We start from the raw sequence: 21,953 nt of genomic DNA, 5'->3' as shown, positions 1-21,953 counted from the left end.
ACAATGCAGACAAGTGGCAGAGTTGGCATAAGAACCCAAGTCCTTCTGACTCCCAATCCCATGTTCTATCCCCTAAGCCATGCTCCTTCTAAGTGTTGCTGGGCAATAAATTCAGAATAGGTTCAGAATTTTATTGGCACACTCAATGCCCTGAGTACTAGGATGTATTACGTATCTGAAAAGGTCCCAGACTTAGTTTTATAAAAAGATAAAACAAAAACAAGAAACTTAAATACATCTAGAGAAATAGAATATTTCAAGTTTGAGTTAAAAGGAGGGTTATGGATGGCTGGCAATTTGGAGCGGGGTAGAGTCACTTGGGGAAATTTTCTGAAAGGTTTGGGTCTTGAGCTGAGTTCTAAAGTACGGGGCAGCAGGGGAGGGTAAATGAGGTAAGGCAAAGAGGATCAAGGTGTTTGCCACGACAGAGGTCAGTTTAGGGATAGAAGGCTTGGAGGTGAGAATGGGAGAACCGAGTGTGAGAGAACTCAGGAAAATTAGTTGGGCTTGAACGAAGGACATGGGTAGAGGTATAGAAGACGACAAGAGAAGAAAGAAAAGCTAATGAAAAATTTTCAAGACCCCTGTACCAATAAGAAAGGAGGACAATGGGGAGCACTTGAGGATGTAGGGGATGGACTGAATGGATGGAATAAAGTTGTGAAAAAACACATAAAGAGGTTACAATGGCCTAGGCATGAAGAAACTTGGCCCTGGTTAAAGGTATTTGGGAGTGAAGACTGAGTAGACAAAGAAGCAGCTGAATTTAACGTTTGAAATGGAGGAGGCGGGTGTGATGAAGGAATCCAAAGGCACCACAGATTACCCCAGGGTTGGGGGTCTGGTCACTGAAATGGTTAAACTGGGAAATTGGAGAGAAGATGGGGAAGATGGGGTGGTGGACACACTTTATATCTGGAGGCAGGGGGAAATCCAGAAGTTAAGACAAGATTAGAAAGGTAAAAACAGTATGGCCTAGTGGAAAGAGCACTGGCCTAGGAATCAGAAGACCTAGATTCTAATCCTGGCACTGACACGTACCTGCTGGGTGCCCTTGGGCAAGTCATTTAACTTCTATGTGCTCCTCTTCTAATCCTCATCTTCAAAATGGGGATTCAATACCTGTTCTCCCTCCTACTTAGACTGTAAGCCCCATGTTACAACTCCTCATATCCACCCTAGTGCTTAGTACAGTGCCTGGCAGACAGTAATGGCTTAACAAATACCACAATTATTAAAAGACAATTCCACAAAACCAAGTCTGGAGTGGGGAATGGGGAATGTGCTATTCATTGCAAAATGTAAAATAAATGAACAGCCACATATTTTACATAATGCATTATTCTATGGACATAATAAGATCATCAACATCATCAAAAATAGCACGTAGTGGCCCCCTTTCATGTTCACAGCACTGTAAAAAGTTCTTGGAAGTACACAATAGAGTTAAAGACTTGGTTTCTGCCCTTAAAGAATTTGCAACCTATGTCAAATGAACCATCGACTCTATAGACAAACGGGCAGAAAAATGTTTAAAATGTCAGCGAGAGCTGGTGTTTTCATCATTTATTACAGTATAACAAAGCCAAAATCACATTTTGGGTTTTAAATTACAGTCATCAAGAAATTCAATGAACACTCCCACATCCCCTGAATTCCACCTACTTGAGCTGGAACACTGATCCCACGGTGGTCAAACTATACCTAATTGATTATTGCAAAAATGTCTTCTGGCCCGCTTGGACCAATTTAGCTGGACTGGAATTGCTTGAACATGCCTTCCCTTCTGGTTTGGACAATCTTCCTTCCCTCTGAAAGGAGAGTCACTTATTCTCTGCTCTCTACCTGATTTGCGCCATTTTAAAGTGCCTTGAAAATCCAACATTATAGTCCAGGCATGAAATTATAACAATTAAATCAGATACATAGTGGGCATTCCCAATATTCTGGCTATTGACTGTGCATGATCTCCAGAAAACGTCCCCCATGATGAGAAAAGTCTCCTGTCACTGATCAGATATTTAATTCCCCAAAGCCTGGAAGAATAAGAACATCCAGAGAACAGAACTCCAGCTCTAATATAATAAAATGATAACTAAGATGACAAATCAAAATGTTTTTATAAACAATCACAGTGGTTGCTGGTTGCAAGGTCTAAGTGGCTTCCAACTCTCGGAAGGAGGCCCCCCAAGTCGGTGAGCTGGTCGAGCTCTCATGTCACTGGAATGAAGAACATACAGACCCAGCCACAAGACAGTACCCAGACAACAACTGGGCTCATTAACATGTGATATATGGAATTCCACAACTTGTCTCACTGCATCCTTCAACAGTCAGAGCAAGAACTCAGTCATTGCCCATCATCTGACAACTTGAGAAGCAGCGTGGCCTAGAAGAGCACAAGCCTGCAGGCCAGGTGAACCAGCAAATGTCTGCTGGGTGAACTTGGGAAGATTATTTAGCTACCCTCTGTCTCAGTTTCTTCACCTGTAAAATGGGATTCAGTACCTGTTCTCCCTCCTGCTTAGACTATGAGCCCCCTGTGGGACAGGGACTGTGCCCAACCTGATTACCTTGTATCTACTCCAGGACTTAATACAATGCTTGGCACATAGAGCTTGAAGCTTAACAAATAGCACAATTATTATTATTTTTATTCTCCATGACTCTGAGAGGGGATTAAGCTGATCAGTGAAACTGTGAGACAACTGTTTCCCTAGAAAATGACTGTGACCTATCAAGTCCCATGCCGCTGCTGCTCAGCACAGGTGAGTTTTGATTTGTAGCAGATTGCTTTCCACTTGCTAGCTGCTTCCCAAGGTAGGAATAGAATGGGTAGGCCTCTATTTGACTCTCCCTCCTGTAGCCGAGACTGGTAGGGTACTGGAAACTCTCCAGGTGTGAACCCGAAAGGGGGTAGTAGTAGGGGAAGAAGAAGTAGAAGCAGCGTGGCTTAATGGAAAGAGCATGGGCTTGGGAGTCAGAGGATGTGGGTTCTAATCCTGGCTCCACCACTTGTCTTTTGTGTGACCTTGGGCAAGCCACTTCACTTCCCTGTGCCTCAGTTACCTCTTCTGTAAAATGGGGCTTAAGACTGTGAGCTCCATGTGGGACAACCTGATTACCTTATGTCTACCCCAGCACTTAGATCAGTACTTGGTACATAGTAAGCACTTAACAAGTACCATCATTATTATTAGTAGTAGTAATATTTATTGAGTGCCACTTAGTGTGCTGCACTCTACCAAGCATATGGGATGTACAAAATAAAGAAATGACCCATTCCTGACCCACAAGGAGTTAGCGGGGAGATAAGTATGAGAAGCAGCGTGGCTCAGTGGAAAGAGCCTGGGTTTCAGTGTCAGAGGTCATGGGTTCGACTCCCAGCTCTGCCACTTGTCAGCTGTGTGACTGTGGGCAAGTCACTTAACTTCTCTGTGCCTCAGTTACCTCATCTGTAAAATGGGGATTAAGACTGTGAGCCCCACGTGGGACAACCTAATTCCCTTGTGTTTACCCCAGCGCTTAGAACAGTGCTCTGCACATAGTAAGCTCTTAACAAATACCAACATTATTAAGTACTAGTGAGAAAAGACAAAAGAAAGCAAGGACTAGGACAGCTTGGATCTCGAGGGAAAGGGCAGGAAGGGCAGGGCTGACATTTGGGGTCAGGCAGAACAACTGCTCATAATCCCAACCATGGAGGGAGGGGGGCTTGGCCCATGTGGGACCACAATCTAAGGGAAAAAATCTGGTGCTAGGGCCCTTGGAAGTAAGATTTCCTGGTTGGGTTTGATGCAAAGAGATGCTTTGATCAACAAAAAGCACTCTACTAGCAAGCCATTCCACTCCTTAATCCCCACCCTTGGCTGGGAGTGACCCCAGACTAAATTTGTAAGTGATCTGTCCACAGTCACTAATCCTCTAGCACCTCCTGTCCTATATATGAGTAGGGAGTCACCTGTTATTTTATGCCTTGAGTTCCCACTAGTCTAATGCTGAATTTTGTCTGGTTCAGTGGAGACAAAGATTTGAAACTAGAGAAAGAGATCATTTTCCCCAGCTCCCCATCCTTGGCCTATTGCTCAACTCCCGGACCACAGTGATGAAATCACAGCCCTCTCATTGTGGTATTAAATGGCAATTGGCAAGGTCACTCCCTTTGATTTTGTATGCTGTGGTGGGGCATGCTCTTTATGGGGATGATTGCATATCATTACTTGGCTGAAAGATGAGGCCTTTCCCCAAGTCTTTCTCATGGGAAGAGATTCATGATAAAAATCACAGATTTTAGGGGGCAAAATAAATCTGAAGAATGCCTGCAATCTCCCAAGTTCTTAGCAGCTGTGGAACTGAAATCTAATGCATCAAAGGACATTTTGATCCCTTCCAGAAAGAACTAAAACTTCATTTCTACAGTACCTAGGTACGCAACTGGGGTGGCAGTTGCTGGATTTGGGGTTTCACTAGCTTAATCATTGAACCTGGCCACACCAGAAGTCCTAAGGAGTAGGGAAATAAACCTGGCAGCTATGAAGGTATAAGACCATTGGCAATAGCTTTAATGTTTTCCCAAATAAAGTTTACAATTTATATTTTACTCTGCTATACACAGTTGGGTATACAAGAGATCCAGAGGACCTTAAGAGATGGATACCTTGAAGTGTTGGTCTAACACGAGAGAGTCTATAAACACTCCTCTAAGTAAAAATAATCTTTAGAAATCAAGAATGAAAAAAAACCAAAAAAACCAAAAACGTGAACCACCTGTTCTAAGATTGTATGATCAAAAGCTGAAGAATACAGCTTGGGTCACATTCCTAATCATAATGTTCAGACTGAAGAATCAGGAATTAAAGAGAGCACAATGAGTCACTGCTCTGCTCTCTGTCAATCAGTAAAGTAATATTTATTTAACATTTACTCTGTGCAGAAAACTGTACTAACTGCTTGAGAGAGAAACAATAGTAAACAACATCCCTGCCCTCAAGGCATTTACAGTCTAGAGGTTCTTACTTATTCCTGTTAGCCCCTCACTGGCCGCCCCAATACCACCAGTGTCCTGGTCTCCATAGCCACAACAGCCAAAAGGGTGACACTTGGGGATTCCTGCTAGTCATCTCTTGGGAGTTGAAGTCGGACCCCTCAAGCCAATGTTAAAGCTACACATTGATTCTCCATGCCTGGTTAAGTTTGGCACAAGCATTGTTATTTGCTCTCATCACTTTGTTTCCCTTTGATCCTGACCTTTTCCTTACTTTCCTCTGGTCTTCATTATTCCTCAGGGGACTGCAGTTTTATGCAAAAATGCCATGGCTTGCTTTCAGATTTCTTGTTGAGACAGGCCTGCTGCTGGAGATGAAGGGCTTTTAGATAGGTTCCCTGCTGGATAAGCCCTTTTCCAAAAGAATCTGGGAGTTTACAGACTATGAAGCTTTAGGTCTCACTTAACAGAGAAAGTCTTTCATATGCATAAAGCAAGAGCAAAAAGTAAATTGCTCAATGGTAGAAAAGAGGGGTGACACAACCACAACTGCCATTTGTGGACTACTGAAGTAGCAGAAGAAAAAGCCTGTTATTGGAGAACTAAAATACCTCAGCACCACCTAGCCAAGATATAACTCCCCTTCAATTCCTCTCTACCTAGGCGCTGGTACCAAGTTTTATACCGGAAAAATGGTACTTTCAGGATGGAGTAGAAAATACCTATGAGGATGCAGGCTACGTGACAAAACCCAGAAGGAAACTCTAGGACTTTCACCAGCCAGAAGGAGGTTCCAGTTTCTACCCAACTTTCAGTTACAGCTTTCCACCAAGGTATTAAAGTTGCAGAACTTGTCTCTCATTCTCTACATTAGAACTAAAACAATAAACATACTAGAAATACAAAATAACACTAACATCTTCAATGTTAATAAACCACTGAAATTCAGAAGAGGAGCACATAAGCAGTATCCTGAAAACTGAACTGTCCTTTCTAAATTATTCTTACATTCACCTTATGCAATCAATGGTATTTATTGAGTGCTTTCTGTGTGCAGAACACTGTACTAAGAGCTTGGGAAAGTGCAATACAATAGGGCTAAATGCAGATAAATAAGGAGGTCCTCATATATTGAGTCTATCACCAAGTACCTATCATTGTGGTAATTCTTAGAGGACTTCAAAAAAATAAAACTATTCTATGCAAGCAAAGACATTTGAACAAAATGTAATGATTGAAGCAGACACAAACTAATGTGCTAAAAGTATATATTGGGCTCCCTGAGAAACTTATTTTGATGGCAATATTGCCATCTGGCTTGGATTTGGACACCTGAAAACCTGGAAGACCAGTTCTCTCCTTAAATAAAGGTGGCAAAATGTTAAAGACAATTACATTACATCCATTTTCCATCAGTCTCTTGACAACAGACACACCTTGTTTTGTTTCCAAGGAGATAATTCTACTTTCAAACCAGCCCAAATGCTTTTGGCAGAAGCCGCACTGAGGGGAAACCATCTATTGGTGCCCGTCAGGAAAGGGCTTGCCTCTTCCATTCTGCACTCATTCTTTTGTGAACATGACTGTTTCTCCACGAATGCCTTGGTAGGGTTGTTCAGAGCGATTACTTCACCAAAATCCTGCTGGTGGTTGGCCCAGCAAGGACCCAGGCAAGAACACATCTATCAGCTTTATTAGAGTGTACTTCCCAATTGCTTAGTACCATGTTCTGCACACAGTAAGCACTCAATAAATATGATTGACTGATTGATTATTTGAGGGCTGCCATTATGGGCTGTTCTGATTCATTCCCACTTGACTTATTGATCTGGGGCCCATATCTTAGTTCTTCATACCTTGGCTCCTAAGTGCAAGGTCTCAAGAAAATGACAGTTAGACATTAATGTTTGCATATTCATTCTAAAATGTTACCAGATATTGGAGAAACAGTCTGGCATTTCAGGAAGAGAAGCTTCTCCTTTTGAGGACTTAAGCCCAAAGAGAGTAGATACAGGAAGAGAAGGAGAGCATTCTTAGAGGCTCCCTGAAAAGAGATGGGGCAACCATAACTGGACCAAATATTGTCTTCCCCGAAGAGTCGGTTCTCCTCCTGTCTCTATGGCTGCTCCTTCTCAGTCTCTTTCACAGACTGTCAGACTCCTCTTTTCACAGACTCCTCCACTGTCTTCCACCCCCTAACTTTGGGAGTACCTCAAGGCTCAGTTCTGGGTGCCCTTTTATTCTCCACCTAAGCCCACTCCCTTGGAGAACTCATGCTCTCCCACAGCTACCAACTCTATGCAGATTCCAAAATCTTGACTTCTCTCCTCTGCAGTCTCACATTTCCTCTTGCCCTATTCTGATGTACTGCTGACACTTAAAACTCATCATGCCCAAAACAGACCTCCTCATCTTCCCACCCATACTCTTACTTCCCCATCTTTCCCATCACTGCACACACCACCATAACCATCTTCCCTGTCTCACAGTCCCGTAACAATGTAATTATCTTCAATTCATCTCTCTCATTCAAGCCACATATTTGATGAGAAGCAGTGGGGCCATTTGGTCTGGGAGTCAGATGGTAATTCAGATTCTAATCCTGGTTCTGCCACAAACCTACTGCAGGACCTTGGGCAAGTTACTTAGCTTCTCCATGACTCAGTTCCTTCATCCGCAAAATGGGGATTCAATACCTGTTCCCCCTCCTATTTAGATTGTGAGCCTCAGGTGGAATCCGATCATCTTGTATCTAGCCCAGTGCTCAGAACATTGCTCGGCACACATAGTATGTGCTTAGCAATAACTATTATCATTATTATCTGCCACCAAATCTTGTCGGTCCTACCTTCACAACTTTGCTAACATATACCCTTTCCTCTCCATAATCATTATCAATGGCATTTACTAAATACTTACTGTGTACAAAGCATTGTACTAGGCACTTGGGAGAGTGCCTTCCCCTCTTCAAAACACCTCCTCCAAGAGGCCTTCCCAGACTGAGCTCCTCTTAATAATAATAATAATGTTGGTATTTGTTAAGTGCTTACTATGTGCCAAGCACTGTTCTAAGCGCTGGGGTAGACACAGGGGAATCAGGATGTCCCACGTGGGGCTCACAGTCTTAATCCCCATTTTACAGATGAGGTAACTGAGGCACAGAGAAGTTAAGTGACTTGCCCACAGTCACACAGCTGACAAGTGGCAGAACTGGGATTCGAACTCATGACCTCTGACTCCAAAGCCCATGCTCTTTCCACTGAGCCACGCTTCTCCCTCTACTCCTTCTACCACCCCCCCTTCACCTCTCCGCAGCTAAACCCTCTTTTCCCCCTTTCCCTCTGCTCCTCCCCCTCTCCCTTCCCAACCCCTCAGCACTGTACTCGTCCACTCAACTGTATATATTTCCATTACCCTATTAATTTTGTTAATGAAATGTACATCGCCTTGATTCTATTTAGTTGCCATTGTTTTTACGAGATGTTCTTCCCCTTGACTCTATTTATTGCCATTGTTCTTGTCTGTCCGTCTCCCCCGATTAGACTGTAAGCCCGTCAAACGGCAGGGACTGTCTCTATCTGTTGCCGACTTGTTCATTCCAAGTGCTTAGCACAGTGCTCTGCACATAGTAAGCACTCAATAAATACTATTGAATGAATGAGAGTGCAATACAATAGAGTTGGTAGACCCATTCCCCATTCACAGAGAGTTTAGAATCTCTACAAACTGCTACTCTGTTTGTCATTTATCATATCCCACCAAGACTACTGCATTTACCTCCTGTGACCTGTCTCTCGCCCCTTCAGTCCATATTTCACTCTGTTGCCCAGTTCTTTTTTCTCAAAAACTGTTCATTCTGCATCTCCCCAGTCCTCAAAAACCTCCAATGATTGCTCATCTACCTCTGCATAAAACAGAAACTCCTTACCATCAGCTTTAAAGTACTCAGTCAGCTTGCCCACTTCTATCTTACCTCATTGATTTCTTATTACAACCCAGCCCATACACTTCACTACTCTAATGCCAACCTACTCACTGTACTTCAATCTTGTTTGTCTACCTTGCTGCCAACCCCTTGCCTATCCTCCCTCTGGCCTGGAACGCCCTCCCCCTTCATATACCACTTTCCCTATCTTTGAAGCCTTATTAATAATAATAATAATAATAATAATAATAATAATGGTATTTGTTAAGTGCTTACTATGTGCCAAGCTCTGTTCTAAGCCCTGGGGAAGATACTGGGTAATCAGGTTGTCCCATGTGAGGCTCACACTTTTAATCCCCATTTTATAGATGAGGTAACTGAGGCACAGAGAAGTTGAGTGACTTCCCCAAGGTCACACAGCAGACAAGTGGTGGAGCCAGTATACAAGTGGCTTAGCCGGGATAAATCTGCATCTCCTCCAAGAGGTCTTTCCTGACTATGCTATTATTTCCCCTCCTCCCTCTCTATTCTGCAAGACTACATACTTGAATCTGTTCATTCATTCATTCATTCATTCAATAGTATTTATTGAGCGCTTACTATGTGCAGAGCACTGTACTAAGCGCTTGGGATGAACAAGTCGGCAACAGATAGAGACAGTCCCTGCCGTTTGACGGGCTTACAGTCTAATTGGGGGAGACGGACAGACAAGAACAATGGCAATAAACAGCGTCAAGGGGAAGAACATCTCGTAAAAACAATGGCAACTAAATAGAATCAAGGCGATGTACAATTCATTAACAAAATAAATAGGGTAACGAAAATATATACAGTTGAGCGGACGAGTACAGTGCTGTGGGGATGGGAAGGGAGAGGTGGAGGAGCAGAGGGAAAAGGGGAAAATGAGGCTTTAGCTGCGGAGAGGTAAAGGGGGGATGGCAGAGGGAGTAGAGGGGGAAGAGGAGCTCAGTCTGGGAAGGCCTCTTGGAGGAGGTGAGTTTTAAGTAGGGTTTTGCAGAGGGAAAGAGAATCAGTTTGGCGGAGGTGAGGAGGGAGGGCGTTCCGGGACCGCGGGAGGACGTGACCCAGGGGTCGACGGCGGGATAGGTGAGACCGAGGGACGGTGAGGAGGTGGGCGGCAGAGGAGCGGAGCGTGTGGGCTGGGCGGTAGAAAGAGAGAAGGGAGGAGAGGTAGGAAGGGGCAAGGTGATGGAGAGCCTTGAAGCCTAGAGTGAGGAGTTTTTGTTTGGAGCGGAGGTCGATAGGCAACCACTGGAGTTGTTTAAGAAGGGGAGTGACATGCCCAGATCGTTTCTGCAGGAAGATGAGCCGGGCAGCGGAGTGAAGAATAGACCGGAGCGGGGCGAGAGAGGAGGAAGGGAGGTCAGAGAGAAGGCTGACACAGTAGTCTAGCCGGGATATAACGAGAGCCCGTAACAGTAAGGTAGCCGTTTGGGTGGAGAGGAAAGGGCGGATCTTGGCGATATTGTAGAGGTGAAACCAGCAGGTCTTGGTAACGGATAGGATGTGTGGGGTGAACGAGAGGGACGAGTCAAGGATGACACCGAGATTGCGGGCCTGAGAGACGGGAAGGATGGTCGTGCCATCCACGGTGATAGAGAAGTCTGGGGGAGGACCAGGTTTGGGAGGGAAGATGAGGAGCTCAGTCTTGCTCATGTTGAGTTTTAGGTGGCGGGCCGACATCCAGGTGGAGACGTCCTGGAGGCAGGAGGAGATGCGAGCCTGAAGGGAGGGGGAGAGGACAGGGGACAGAGAATCTGTACCCTCTAAGCATTTGATATTCACCTCAGTCTCTGCCCCCAGAAAATATGTATTATCTCTTATCTTCCCTCCCAAACCCTATCCTCTCCTGAACTTTCCCATCACTGTAGGTGGCACAACCATCCTTCCTGTCTCACAAACCCATAACATTGCTGTCATCCTTGACTCCGCTCTCTCATTCACCCCACATATCCAATCCGCCACCAAATCCTGTCAGTCTAACCTTCACAATATCGCCAAGATCCGCCCTTTCCTCTCCATCCAAATCACTATCACATTAGTACATTTACTCATCCTATCCCAACTGGAGTACTGCATTCGTCTCCTTTCTGACCTCCCATCCTCCTGCCTCTCCATGCTTCAGTCCATACTTCACTCTGCTGCCTGGATTACCTTTCTACAGAAATGTTCAGGGCATGTCACCCTCCTCTTCAAAAATCTCCAGTGGTTGCCGATCAAACTCCACATCAAACAAAACCTCCTCACTATTGGCTTTAAAGCTCTCCATCACCTTGCCCCTTCTTACCTCACCTCCCTTCTCTCCTTCTACATCCCAGCCTGCACACTCCATTCCTCTGGTACTAACCCTCTCACTGTGCCTTGATCTTGCCCATCTCACCACCTAGCCCTGGCTATGTCCTACCTCTGGCCTGGAACAACCTCCCTCCTCAAATCCACCAAACAATCACTCTCCCCCCCTTCATTGCCCAACTGAAGGTGCACCTCCTCCAAGAGGCCTTCCCAGACTAAGGTCCCTTTACCTCAGCTCCTCCTCCTTTCTGCATCACCTTGACTTGCTCCCTTTGCTCTTCAGCCCTTCTCCCTGCCCCCCAGCACTTATGTATATATGTATATATATATCTAATTCTATTGATTTATGTCGATGCCTGTTTACTTATTTCAATGTCTGTCTGCACCCTTTCCCCCGCCCCCCCCAGAATGTAAGCCCGCTCTGGGCAAGGATTGTCTCTCTTTGTTGCTGTCTTGTACTTTTCAAGCACTTAGTACAGGGTTCTGCACACAGTAAGCACTCAATAAATACAATTGAATGAATGAACATCCATAATTTATTTTAATGTCTGTCTCCGCCTCCAAATTGTAAGCTCTTTGTGGCAAGGAACTACAACTTTGTTGTACGCTACCAGGCACTTAGGCTCAGCACATAGTAAGCACTCAATAAATATGATCAATTGATTGGCTGCAGGAGTCTAAGTTGCAGAATGTTCAGGAAAGACTGCTGAAACCACGGGTCCCATGATAGCTAGTCTACGTTTCTTATACAGGAAAGGTAATGAGAAAGGACTGTTTGGAAACCAGCTGGCTAATCTGCTAAAGGCACTTACCACTAATAACTAATAATTATGGTATTCATTAAGCACTTACTCTATGCCAAGCACTGGAATATATACAAGGTTATCAGGTTGGACACAGTCCTTGTCCTGCATGGGGCTCACAGTCTACGTAGGAGGGAGCAGGATTTAATTCTCATTTTACAGATGAGAAAACTGTGGCCCAAGAAGTTAAGTGACTTTCCCAAGGGAACATGGCAGACAAGTGACAGAGCAGGATTAGAACCTAGGTCTTCTGACTCTCAGGCCCATGCTTTTCTACTAGGCTACGCTTCCTCCCAACCACTAGGTTTAAATCACTGCGTTAAAATAAAAACAAAGCCTTAGGTGGAAAACGATGCTTCAGACTAGGTAGAAGCCTGAACCACTTTGGGAAGTCAGGTATCGCTGCATGACCCCTACTTGTCTAACGTGTGTAACTGTCTGCTTATCCAGCAACACGCAGGCTGTTAATGAATCACTAGACCTACATTATATGGATTCCACATGTCAGAAATGACAACAGAAATCTTGCAAGGCTAAGTGCAGTGAAAAGAGGTTATCAGGAAAAGGCAACCTTTTAAAAATAGATAGCTCACCCAAGTGAGAACAGGAAAGTCCACAAAATCTAGCAGATGAGTGGTGAACAGGAAGATGGGCCAAGAATTAAAAGGAATTAGAAGAGCATTAGAAGAGCATATTTAAAGGATGCAGACACAAACAAGAGAGGATTCTTCAAATACATGAAAAGCTGGAGATGTGATCTCAAAATGGAGAAAAGATGAGGAAAGCAGTAGTCTATCAGGTGTGAAAGGGGAAGGAGTTCCAGGCAGTTTGGCAAGTCAGTCAGTCAATCATATTTATTGAGCATTTACTGTGTGCACAGCACTGTACTAAATGTTTGGGAGAATACAATGTAACAAGATTAAGCAAGTGATCCTTGATGAGCAGTGAGAAGAATAAAAAGGGTAAGCTGGGATTCTATGGGGAAACAGAGTAAATAAATAAGAGGGAGAAAGCTTATCCAGTGCCTTAAAACCAATTGTCAGGAGTTTCTGCTTGGCACAGAGAGGAACAAGCCATCACTGAAGGTTGTTGGGATGAGGGAGATGTGGGGAGATGCTGTTTTCAGAAAATGACCTGGGTGGCAGAGAAGAAGGAAGGGAAATAATAATAATAATAATAATGTTGGTATTTGTTAAGCGCTTACTATGTGCCGAGCACTGTTCTAAGCGCTGGGGTAGACACAGGGGAATCAGGTTGTCCCACGTGGGGCTCACAGTCTTCATCCCCATTTTACAGATGAGGGAACTGAGGCACGGAGAAGTTAAGTGACTTGCCCAAAGTCACACAGCTGACAAGTGGCCGAGCCGGGATTCAAACCCATGACCTCTGACTCGCAAGCCCGTGCTCCTTCCACTGAGCCACGCTGCTTCTCTAAAAGACTGGAGGAGGAGATCAGAGAGGAGGCTGATGCCATAGTCAGACTGGAATATGACAAGCACTTGAACCAGCACACTGTGGGTGTGGATGAAGAGGAAAAGGCAGATACAGGAAATGCTGTGGAGAAAAGAAATGACAGGATTTAGCAATGGACTGAATATGAGGGTAGAAAGAGAAGGCGAAATCAAGGATAAGGCCAAGTCAGTCTGTAAATCATATTTATTGAGAGCTTACCTGTGTGCACAGCACTGTATATATCTATGATTTTATTTATCTATTTAGATGGTATTGATGCCTGCCTGCTTGTTTTGCTGTCTGTCTCCCCCTTTAAGACTGTGAGCCTGTTGTTGGGTGGGGTTGTCTCTATCTGTTGCTGAACTGTACATTCCAAGTGCTTAGTACAGTTCTCTGGACACACTAAGCGCTCAATAAATACAATTGAATGAATGAATGAATGTACTAAGTACTCAATAATAATAATAATAATTGTGGAATTTGTTAAGCGCTTACTATGTTACTTATTATGGCACTGTTCTAAGCACTGGGGTGGATACAAGCAAATCGGGATGGACACAGTCCCTGTCTCATATGGGGTTCATAGTCTTTAACCCCCATTTGACAGATGAGGTAACTGAGGCACAGAGAAGTGAAGCGACTTGCCTGCTGTAGGACTTCCGCAAGTGGCAGAGCTGGAATTAGAACCCAGGTCCTTCTGACTCCCATGCGAGTACTCCATCCACTACGCCATTATGCTTCAATATAACAGACACATTCCCTTCCCACAATGAGCTTACAATCTAAAGAGGGGCTTGAGAAGATGGGGAGGATGATGGTTTTTACTCAGGAAAGAGATCTCAGACATATTGTTGACTGCTCTTTTAAAGTAGTCCAAAATTCTGGTGCAGTCCAAAAGGCCTTTGAAGCCCGGAGATCAGCAGGAAGGGAATAGAACACAAAGCAAAAATCACAGGGTCGCAACTACAAAAAAGCATGGTAGGCCTGCATCTGGAATACTGGGGGTAATTCTGGTCACGCCCTCTTAAGACACTACAGTTGAAGAAGCTACAGAAAAGGCAACCAGGATGATCATGGATAAGGAGAAGCTTCCTAAAAATGGATAACTGAAAGAGTTAAGACTCTTCAATGTGAAAAGACCCAGGCTAAAAAGAGAAGTTGATTGAAGTCTATAAAATCACAAACCACGTCGCCTGGCAAACACAAAATGGTTGTTCACCAAATCTCTTATCACCAATAAAACAAGGGTGGTAGATCCAAAACAGACAAAAAGAAACTCTTTTCCCAAGGGAAGGGGTGAACATATGGAAATTGTTACTGCTGGAAGTTGGGAAAGCAGAAATTAACAATAGGTTCAAGAGGGGTTTAGAAAAATTCACCGATGTACTGTTCAAACTAGGTTATTGGAGGGAAAGTTACAGATGGTCGACAGACGGAGGTAGGTTCCTCGGTTGGTTTAATGACATTGCTTATGTTTTTATGAAGAATTGCAGGTCTTAGCCCAGGATGGGTAGCCACCTTTCCTAAAGGGTTATGCTCTGAGGGGATTTGCGTGTGATTTCATGCTTACTAATGGCTGAAACATTTCTCCCCAGTGTTTTAAGGAACAGTCCAAGGAAGCATTGCCCCTTGGGGCAGGCAAGGACTGGATACCAGGAAAAGCTGAGCTGAACCACTGACCTGCTGAACCGCTCACAAATCATGCAACATCTCTGGGTTTCAACACTTTCATCAAAGGAGCAATAGTGACTGCCTTCTCCAAAGAGTTTCTTGGGAATAGAGCTCAGTCTTTTCCATAGTGCTTATGTTAAACACAACATAATATCAGAACTAGCGTATAGAAAGGGGCCTGGAACTGGAATATAAACGTTACCAACAATTAATCTAATCTGACAAGAGGGTCTCCTTTGATATATAGACCAGAGGCCAAAGAGGAATTTTATGATCAGAAAAACTTGAGGAAATAAATTAGGAAATGATCTAAGTGTTCCTTCTTCCTTTGGGGTGCACCCTTTTTAGTTTGCCAGGATACTGGTCCTGAGCTAAACCTGCAATTCTTCATAAAAACATAAGCAATGTCACTAAGCCAACCCAGGAATCTACCTCCGTCTGTCGACCATCTGTAACTTTCCCTCTAGTAACCTAGTTTGGACAGTTCATCTGTGAATTTTTCTAAACCCCTCTTGAACCTATTGCTAATTTCAGCTTTCCCAACTTCCAGCAGTAACAATTTCCATATCAATCAATCAATCAACCAATGGTATTTACTGAGCATACTGTGTGCAGGGCACTCTAATAAGCTCTTGGGAGAATAATAATAATAATTATGGCACTTGTTAAGCACTCACTATGTGCAAAGCACGGTTCTAAGCCCTGGGGAGGATACAAGGTGATCAGGTTGTCCCACGTGGGGCTCACAGTCTTAATCCCCATTATACAGATGAGGTAACTGAGGCACAGAGAAGTTAAGTGACATGCCCAAAGCCATAAGCTGACAAGCAGCTGAACTGGGATTTGAGCCCATGACCTCTGACTCCCAAGCCCGTGCTCTTTCCACTGAGCCACGCTACTTCTCTAAACAATATAACAGAGTTGGTAGACACATTCCCTGCCCACAAGGAGCTTACAGTCTAGAAGGGGAGACAGATATTGCCTGGGTGGAAGTAGCCATGGGTGACACCCCATCATGCTAGGTTTACTGAGCACTGAACCAGGCATGGCCAGGTTTGGGTCACATCCATCATTTCTTGCTGTACCTCAAGCTCATCTCTCCCCCTGAGCCCGTGCCCATGTCTTCCCTGTACCACTTTATATACTGCAGACTCTACTCTGCCCACCTTCATAGGCTTTCTAATATCATATCTCTTCCAAAAGGCCCCCATCTCCCCTACTCCCTCTCTCTTCTTCAATGCCTCCCCAACCCAGCTCTGCCACCTGTCTCCTGTGTAATTTTGGGCAAATCACTTCACTTCACTGTGCCTCAGTTACCTCATCTGTAAAAAGGGGGATTAAGACTGAGAGCCCTACAAGGGACAGGGACTGTGACTGACCCAATTTGCTCGTATCCACCCCAGTGCTTAGTATGGTGCCTGGTACAAAGTAAGTGCTGAAAAAATACCACAATTAATTAGGCAATTAAGCCCTTGATATTCCCCTCAGACTCAGCTCTCCAGCCCTTATGTACATAGCTGTGATTTACTTTAATGCCCATCTCCCCCTCTAGACTGTAACTTCCTTCTGTGTAGGGAACAGGCCACCACGGCTATTGCATCAAACTCATCCAGGCACTTAGTACAGTGCTCTGAACATAGTAAGCCCTTAATAAATACAGCGGTTCTTTATTTGATGGATTTCCCAGGGTCTGCACTGCTCTGGGAGTTGAAAGGCTTGCTTTACCAAGTTGTCCTGCCAGCCTTCCCTGCTCCCAGCTGCCATCTCATTTGCTCCCTGCCCTCTCCTGGACTCATATGAATACTAGGAATCTGGGGGTCCTACCCGGAACGCTGCAGCTGTTATGGGGTGATATTACAGATGGCTCCAATTGCACAGCGGATCCAGCCACAGTGACAGCAGCTGCAGCCACAGGAGTAGCAATGCTAGTGACAAGAAGAACTGTGGGGGTAGGGGGACAAGGAGGAGCTAAGGATCAGAAACCCCATGTTTGCGTATGCTGAAGTGTGGAAATCCAAACCTTTAGGGTGGAACTGTTCATTGTTTCTAGGTTTGCCTTCTCTGTTAGATTTGTGAGCCTTTTTACTCCTTGAATTCTATACCCTGAAAAAGTTTAGTGCCTGACAAACTCGGTCAATCATTTTGATGATGATGACAAACGGTTGATTTATCTCCTACCCCAAAACTCTCGGAATAACTCCAGACACTTCACCTAGCCCCCAAATTCTTGTACGTGGTATAAAAGCATCCTCCTCAAGTCTAATGTTCCATGGGATGGAAATCCCCCACTCCAAGTATAACACATAAATACATTCCAACAAACAGCCCTTCTCAGGAGGCTGCCCTGTTGGCCACTGACTAATTCTGGTGTCTGCCCAAGTTCAAACGAGTTGGAAAGGATGGTTCTGGAAGCATAAGTAAAGCTTGTGTTCTTCACCACGGTGAGAAATTTAACTGAAACTAATTTCTTACCTTCTCCTCTGCGACTTCCCTGCCCCAGCTATCTTGCTACAGTAGGAGCCGGAAAAGTGCTAGGCCAATGGGTATCAATTAAAGGTGTCTTTAATATAGGATCATTCTAGTATCAATTGCTTGAGGAATTATATCCAGAGAAAAAGACCAAAATGCAGAAATCAGAAATTGGAGTAATTATCCTTCCAAGGTTTCTGTTGTAAAGCATTAGGGCAGGGCTAGGCTTAGTCAGGTCCATTGTTTGGAACCCAGGGAGGGTGATTTTCACAGCTGACCTCATAGGGTTTGGATTGCTTTACTAAATTTTCCCTAGGATTTGTTCAATTAATTTAAAGTGTTGGCAACTCTGCATTTCTGGAGGAGACTTGCTCTATTTTCTAGCAGATTTTAGGTTACTTGAGGGAGGGATATAAAATCAGACCCACTGCCCACTAGCTAAAGGAATTCCAGGGACAGTCAAGGGGGCCCAAATTAGGAAGGCTATCACTGCAGTGGTTGTGTTTTGATGCAATACAGCCCCCAGGAACATGCTGGGGAGAGGGTTAATGCAGTACCGCCTCTGGGAACCTCCTGGAAGAAGGATTGATGAAGTACGGCCCCTGGGAAACTGCTGGGAAAAGGGGTGATGAGGTACAATTCCTGGGAACTTGAAGGGAGAAGGGTTGATGCAGGATAACCCCAGGAACCTCCTTGGAGAACAGTTGATGAGGTACAGCCCGCAGGATCCTTCTGGGAAAAGGGTTAATGCAGTACCGCCTCTGGGAACCTCCTGGCAGAAGGATTGATGAAGTACAGCCCCTGGGAACCTGCTGGGAAAAGGGGTGATGAAGTACAACTCCTGGAAACCTGAAGGGAGAAGGGTTGATGCAGGATAACCCCCAGGAACCTCCTTGGAGAACAGGTGATAAGGTACAGCCCCCAGGAACCTGCTGGGAGAAGGGTGGTGAATGTCAACAACTACACTATCATCGGTACTGCTCTTTCCTCCACCTTATGGAAGATTTGGGATAGGAAGCTTTTCTAAGAGAGCTATGAAAAATTGACCACTTTAATACTAAAAAAGAAGCTTTGCTCCATTTTTCTCACATTTAGTTTTCATTTTGCTCTAATAAAATGAAATTTAGGTTCTGCAAGCTGTAGAAAGAAAATTGATGTTCCATCAGCAGATGAGTTTTCCCACATTAAACAAGCAAGCAGCATCTAAAATCCTTATAAAGTAAAAGCAAATGCTTAATTCAAGCAAAAACTGGGATTAAAAAATGCCCTTCAAAATTTAAATAGAAATTCCTCATGATGAGCAATGCATTCAAAGATCCTGTCACAGTAAAAAAAAAAACAAACAAAAAAATAGGCCATTTTCTTTTCTTTTGAAAGAAAATAAAGCAAATGGAAAACTACCAGCTATAATCTCCACACCACTGCATGAATGGGAAATATTATCTAGTACCACAGAAATCAACTTTTCACTCCTGGGGGGTTCTTTCCATGAACAGCCAACTACCTGCCATTTACATTTTTGTAATGACAAACCATTTCTCCCTTGGCTTTTATTTACTGAGAAGGTAAATCATGGTCATACAAAATAATAAAATAAATAATACCGCTGAGAAAAGTAGAATAAATATAAAACAAATATTGAAATACTGTCCAAGTTAGGACTAACTGGAGGAAAGTGGTTCCCTCTGATCTCTTTAGCAGTGCCATGGAAGTGAGCATGTATAAGCTGACAGGAGAGCCTATTCCTATATGGCTACATCTCTTTGCTTAGTAGAAAAAATGATCCCAACAGCTGCCCCAGTGGCAGTGAGACCCCCACTCTACAAAGGTGTAAAACACAGAGGGGATACAGGAGTGTCTGCAGCTGAAGAGAAAACACGTAAGATTCTATGTCAAGATGACATTAATTTCTGAATTTATTTCAATTCCCACCACCATTCAACTCATATAAGCATAATCAGCCTTTCAGTTTAGCATTCCTGTGCTCTTCCTGGGAGACCCATTCCACTGGGTAAATGTGCGGCAACTCTTGGTCACCCTCCTCAGACCTTCCCCTTCCTCAGTCTCATGCTAGTGTGCTTTCCTCTCCTGAGGCTCAATGTGAACCCAAGGGGCAGGGATCACACCTAAATCCCAGTGAATTCTTTCCCAGTACTTAGTACATCAAACACTTAAAATATTCTATTTCTAGTATCACTGCTACTATCACCATGACTACTATTACGAGGGTATCAGAATCACTAAGAATGGCCTTATTACTCCATCATACAGGGTTTCATTTCCTTTTTTGGAAATTTAATAATAATAATAATAATGTTGGCATTTGTTAAGCGCTTACTATGTGCCAAGCGCTGTTCTAAGCACTGGAGTAGATACAGGGTAATCAGGTTGCCCTATGTGAAGCTCACAGTCTTAATCCCCATTTTACAGATGAGGTAACTGAGGCACCGAGAAGTTAAGTGGCTTGCCCAAAGTCACACAGCTCTCTTTTCCTGCCTTAACTCTGCCCTCTGCCAGGCAAAACTACGTTTCTTCCCTCATTGACGCCCATGCCCATCATCCCCTCCAATCGTTCCGGACTTCTAACTCTCTCCTCAGGCACCCCATTTCTCTCCCTCCCCCATCCCTCCCCCCCAACAATCTGGCCACCTACTTCATTACGAAAATTAACACTATCAGGTCTGATCTCCCCAAAGTCACCCCCACCCTTCTCTATCCCCTCCGCTCCTAATCCTCTCCCCTATTTTCCCATCCTTCCCTGCAGTATCCTCAGAAGAGATCTCCTCCCTCCTCACAAGTGTCACCCCTTCAACCTGTGCTTCAGACCCCATTCCCACTCACCTTACAAAAACTATCACCCCTTCCCTCCTCCCCTCCTTAACTTCTATCTTTAACCACTCACTCTCCAGTGGTTTCTTCCCCTCTGTCTTCAAACATGCCTTTGTCTCCCCCATCCTAAAAAAAACCCTCTCTCGACCCCACTTCCCCTTCCAGTTATCATCCTATCTCCCTCCTACCATTCCTTTCCAAACTCCTAGAATGAGTCATCTATACTCACTGCCTTGAATTCCTCAACTCCAACTATCTCTTGGACGCCCTCCAAACTGGCTTCCGTCCCCTCCACTCCCTGAAACTGCCCTCTCAAAGGTCACCCATGACCTCCTCCTTGCCAAATCCAATGGCTCCTACTCTATCCTAATCCTCCTCGACCTCTCAGCTGCCTTTGACACTGTCGACCATCCCCTTCTCCTCCACACTTTATCTCACCTTGGCTTCAAGGACTCCGTCCTCTCCTCATTCTCCTCTTACCTTTCTGGCTGTTCATTCTCGGGCTCCTTCGGGGACTTCTTCTTCCCCTCCTATCCTCTAACTGTAGGGGTTCCTCAAGGGTCAGTTCTTGGCCCTCTTCTGTTCTCCATCTATACTCACTCCCTTGGTGAACTCATTTGCTCCCACGGCTTCAACTATCATCTCTATGCAAATGACCTCCAAATCTACATCTCCTCCCCTGTTCTCTCTTCCTCCCTCCAGATTCATATCTCCTCCTACCTCCAGGACGTCTCCACCTGGATGTCTGCCCGCCACCTAAAATTCAACATGTCCAAAACTGAGCTCCTTATCTTCCCTCCCAAGCCCTGTCATCTTCCTGACTTCCCTGTCTCTGTGGATAGTATGACCATCCTACCCGACTCTCAAGCCCGCAACCTTGGTGTCATCCTTGACTCAGCTCTCTCATTCACCCCACACATCCAATCCATCACTAATGCCTGCCAGTCTCATCTTTACAATATCGCCAAGATCCGCCCTTTCCTCTCCATCCAAACAGTTATTGTACTGGTATAAGCTCTCATAATATCCGAACTGGATTATTGTGTCAGCCTTCTCTCTGATCTCCCTTCCTCCTGTCTCTCCCCACTCCAGTCTATGCTTCATTCCGCTACCCAGATCATTTTCCTACAGAAACGCTCTGGGTATGTCATTCCCCTCCTTAAAAACCTCCTGTAGTTGCCTATCACACGAAACAAACACTCCTCACTCTAGGCTTCAAGGCTCTCCATCACCTTGCCCCCTCCTACCTCTCCTCCCTTCTCTCTTTCTACTGCCCACCCCATACACTCCGCTCCTCTGCCACTCACCTCCTCACTGTCCCCTGTTCGCACCTGTCCCGACATCAACCCCTGGCCCACGTCCTACCACTGTCCTGGAATGTCCTCACTCCTCACATCCGCCAAACTAACTCTCTTCCCCTCTTCAAAGCCCTACTGAGAGCTCACCTCCTCCAGGAGGCCTTCCCAGGCTGAGCCTCCCTTTCCATCTGCTCCTCCTCCCCCCACCC

At 44.8% G+C, this 21,953-nt stretch overlaps 1 protein-coding gene across 6 annotated transcripts in view; it reads right to left on the bottom strand.

Annotated features, from left to right (window-relative positions):
* The window catches only part of RALGPS1 (Ral GEF with PH domain and SH3 binding motif 1), a 480,822-nt gene that overhangs the window by 102,329 nt on the left and 356,540 nt on the right, over window positions 1-21,953 (bottom strand). The window lies entirely within an intron of this gene.

This window comes from Ornithorhynchus anatinus, chromosome 4 (genome assembly GCF_004115215.2).
Source record: "Ornithorhynchus anatinus isolate Pmale09 chromosome 4, mOrnAna1.pri.v4, whole genome shotgun sequence".
In the NCBI taxonomy this organism is placed as follows: Eukaryota; Metazoa; Chordata; class Mammalia; order Monotremata; family Ornithorhynchidae; genus Ornithorhynchus; species Ornithorhynchus anatinus.
Note: the sequence above shows the minus strand (reverse complement) of the source record. Positions and strands in the feature narration are given on the sequence as shown.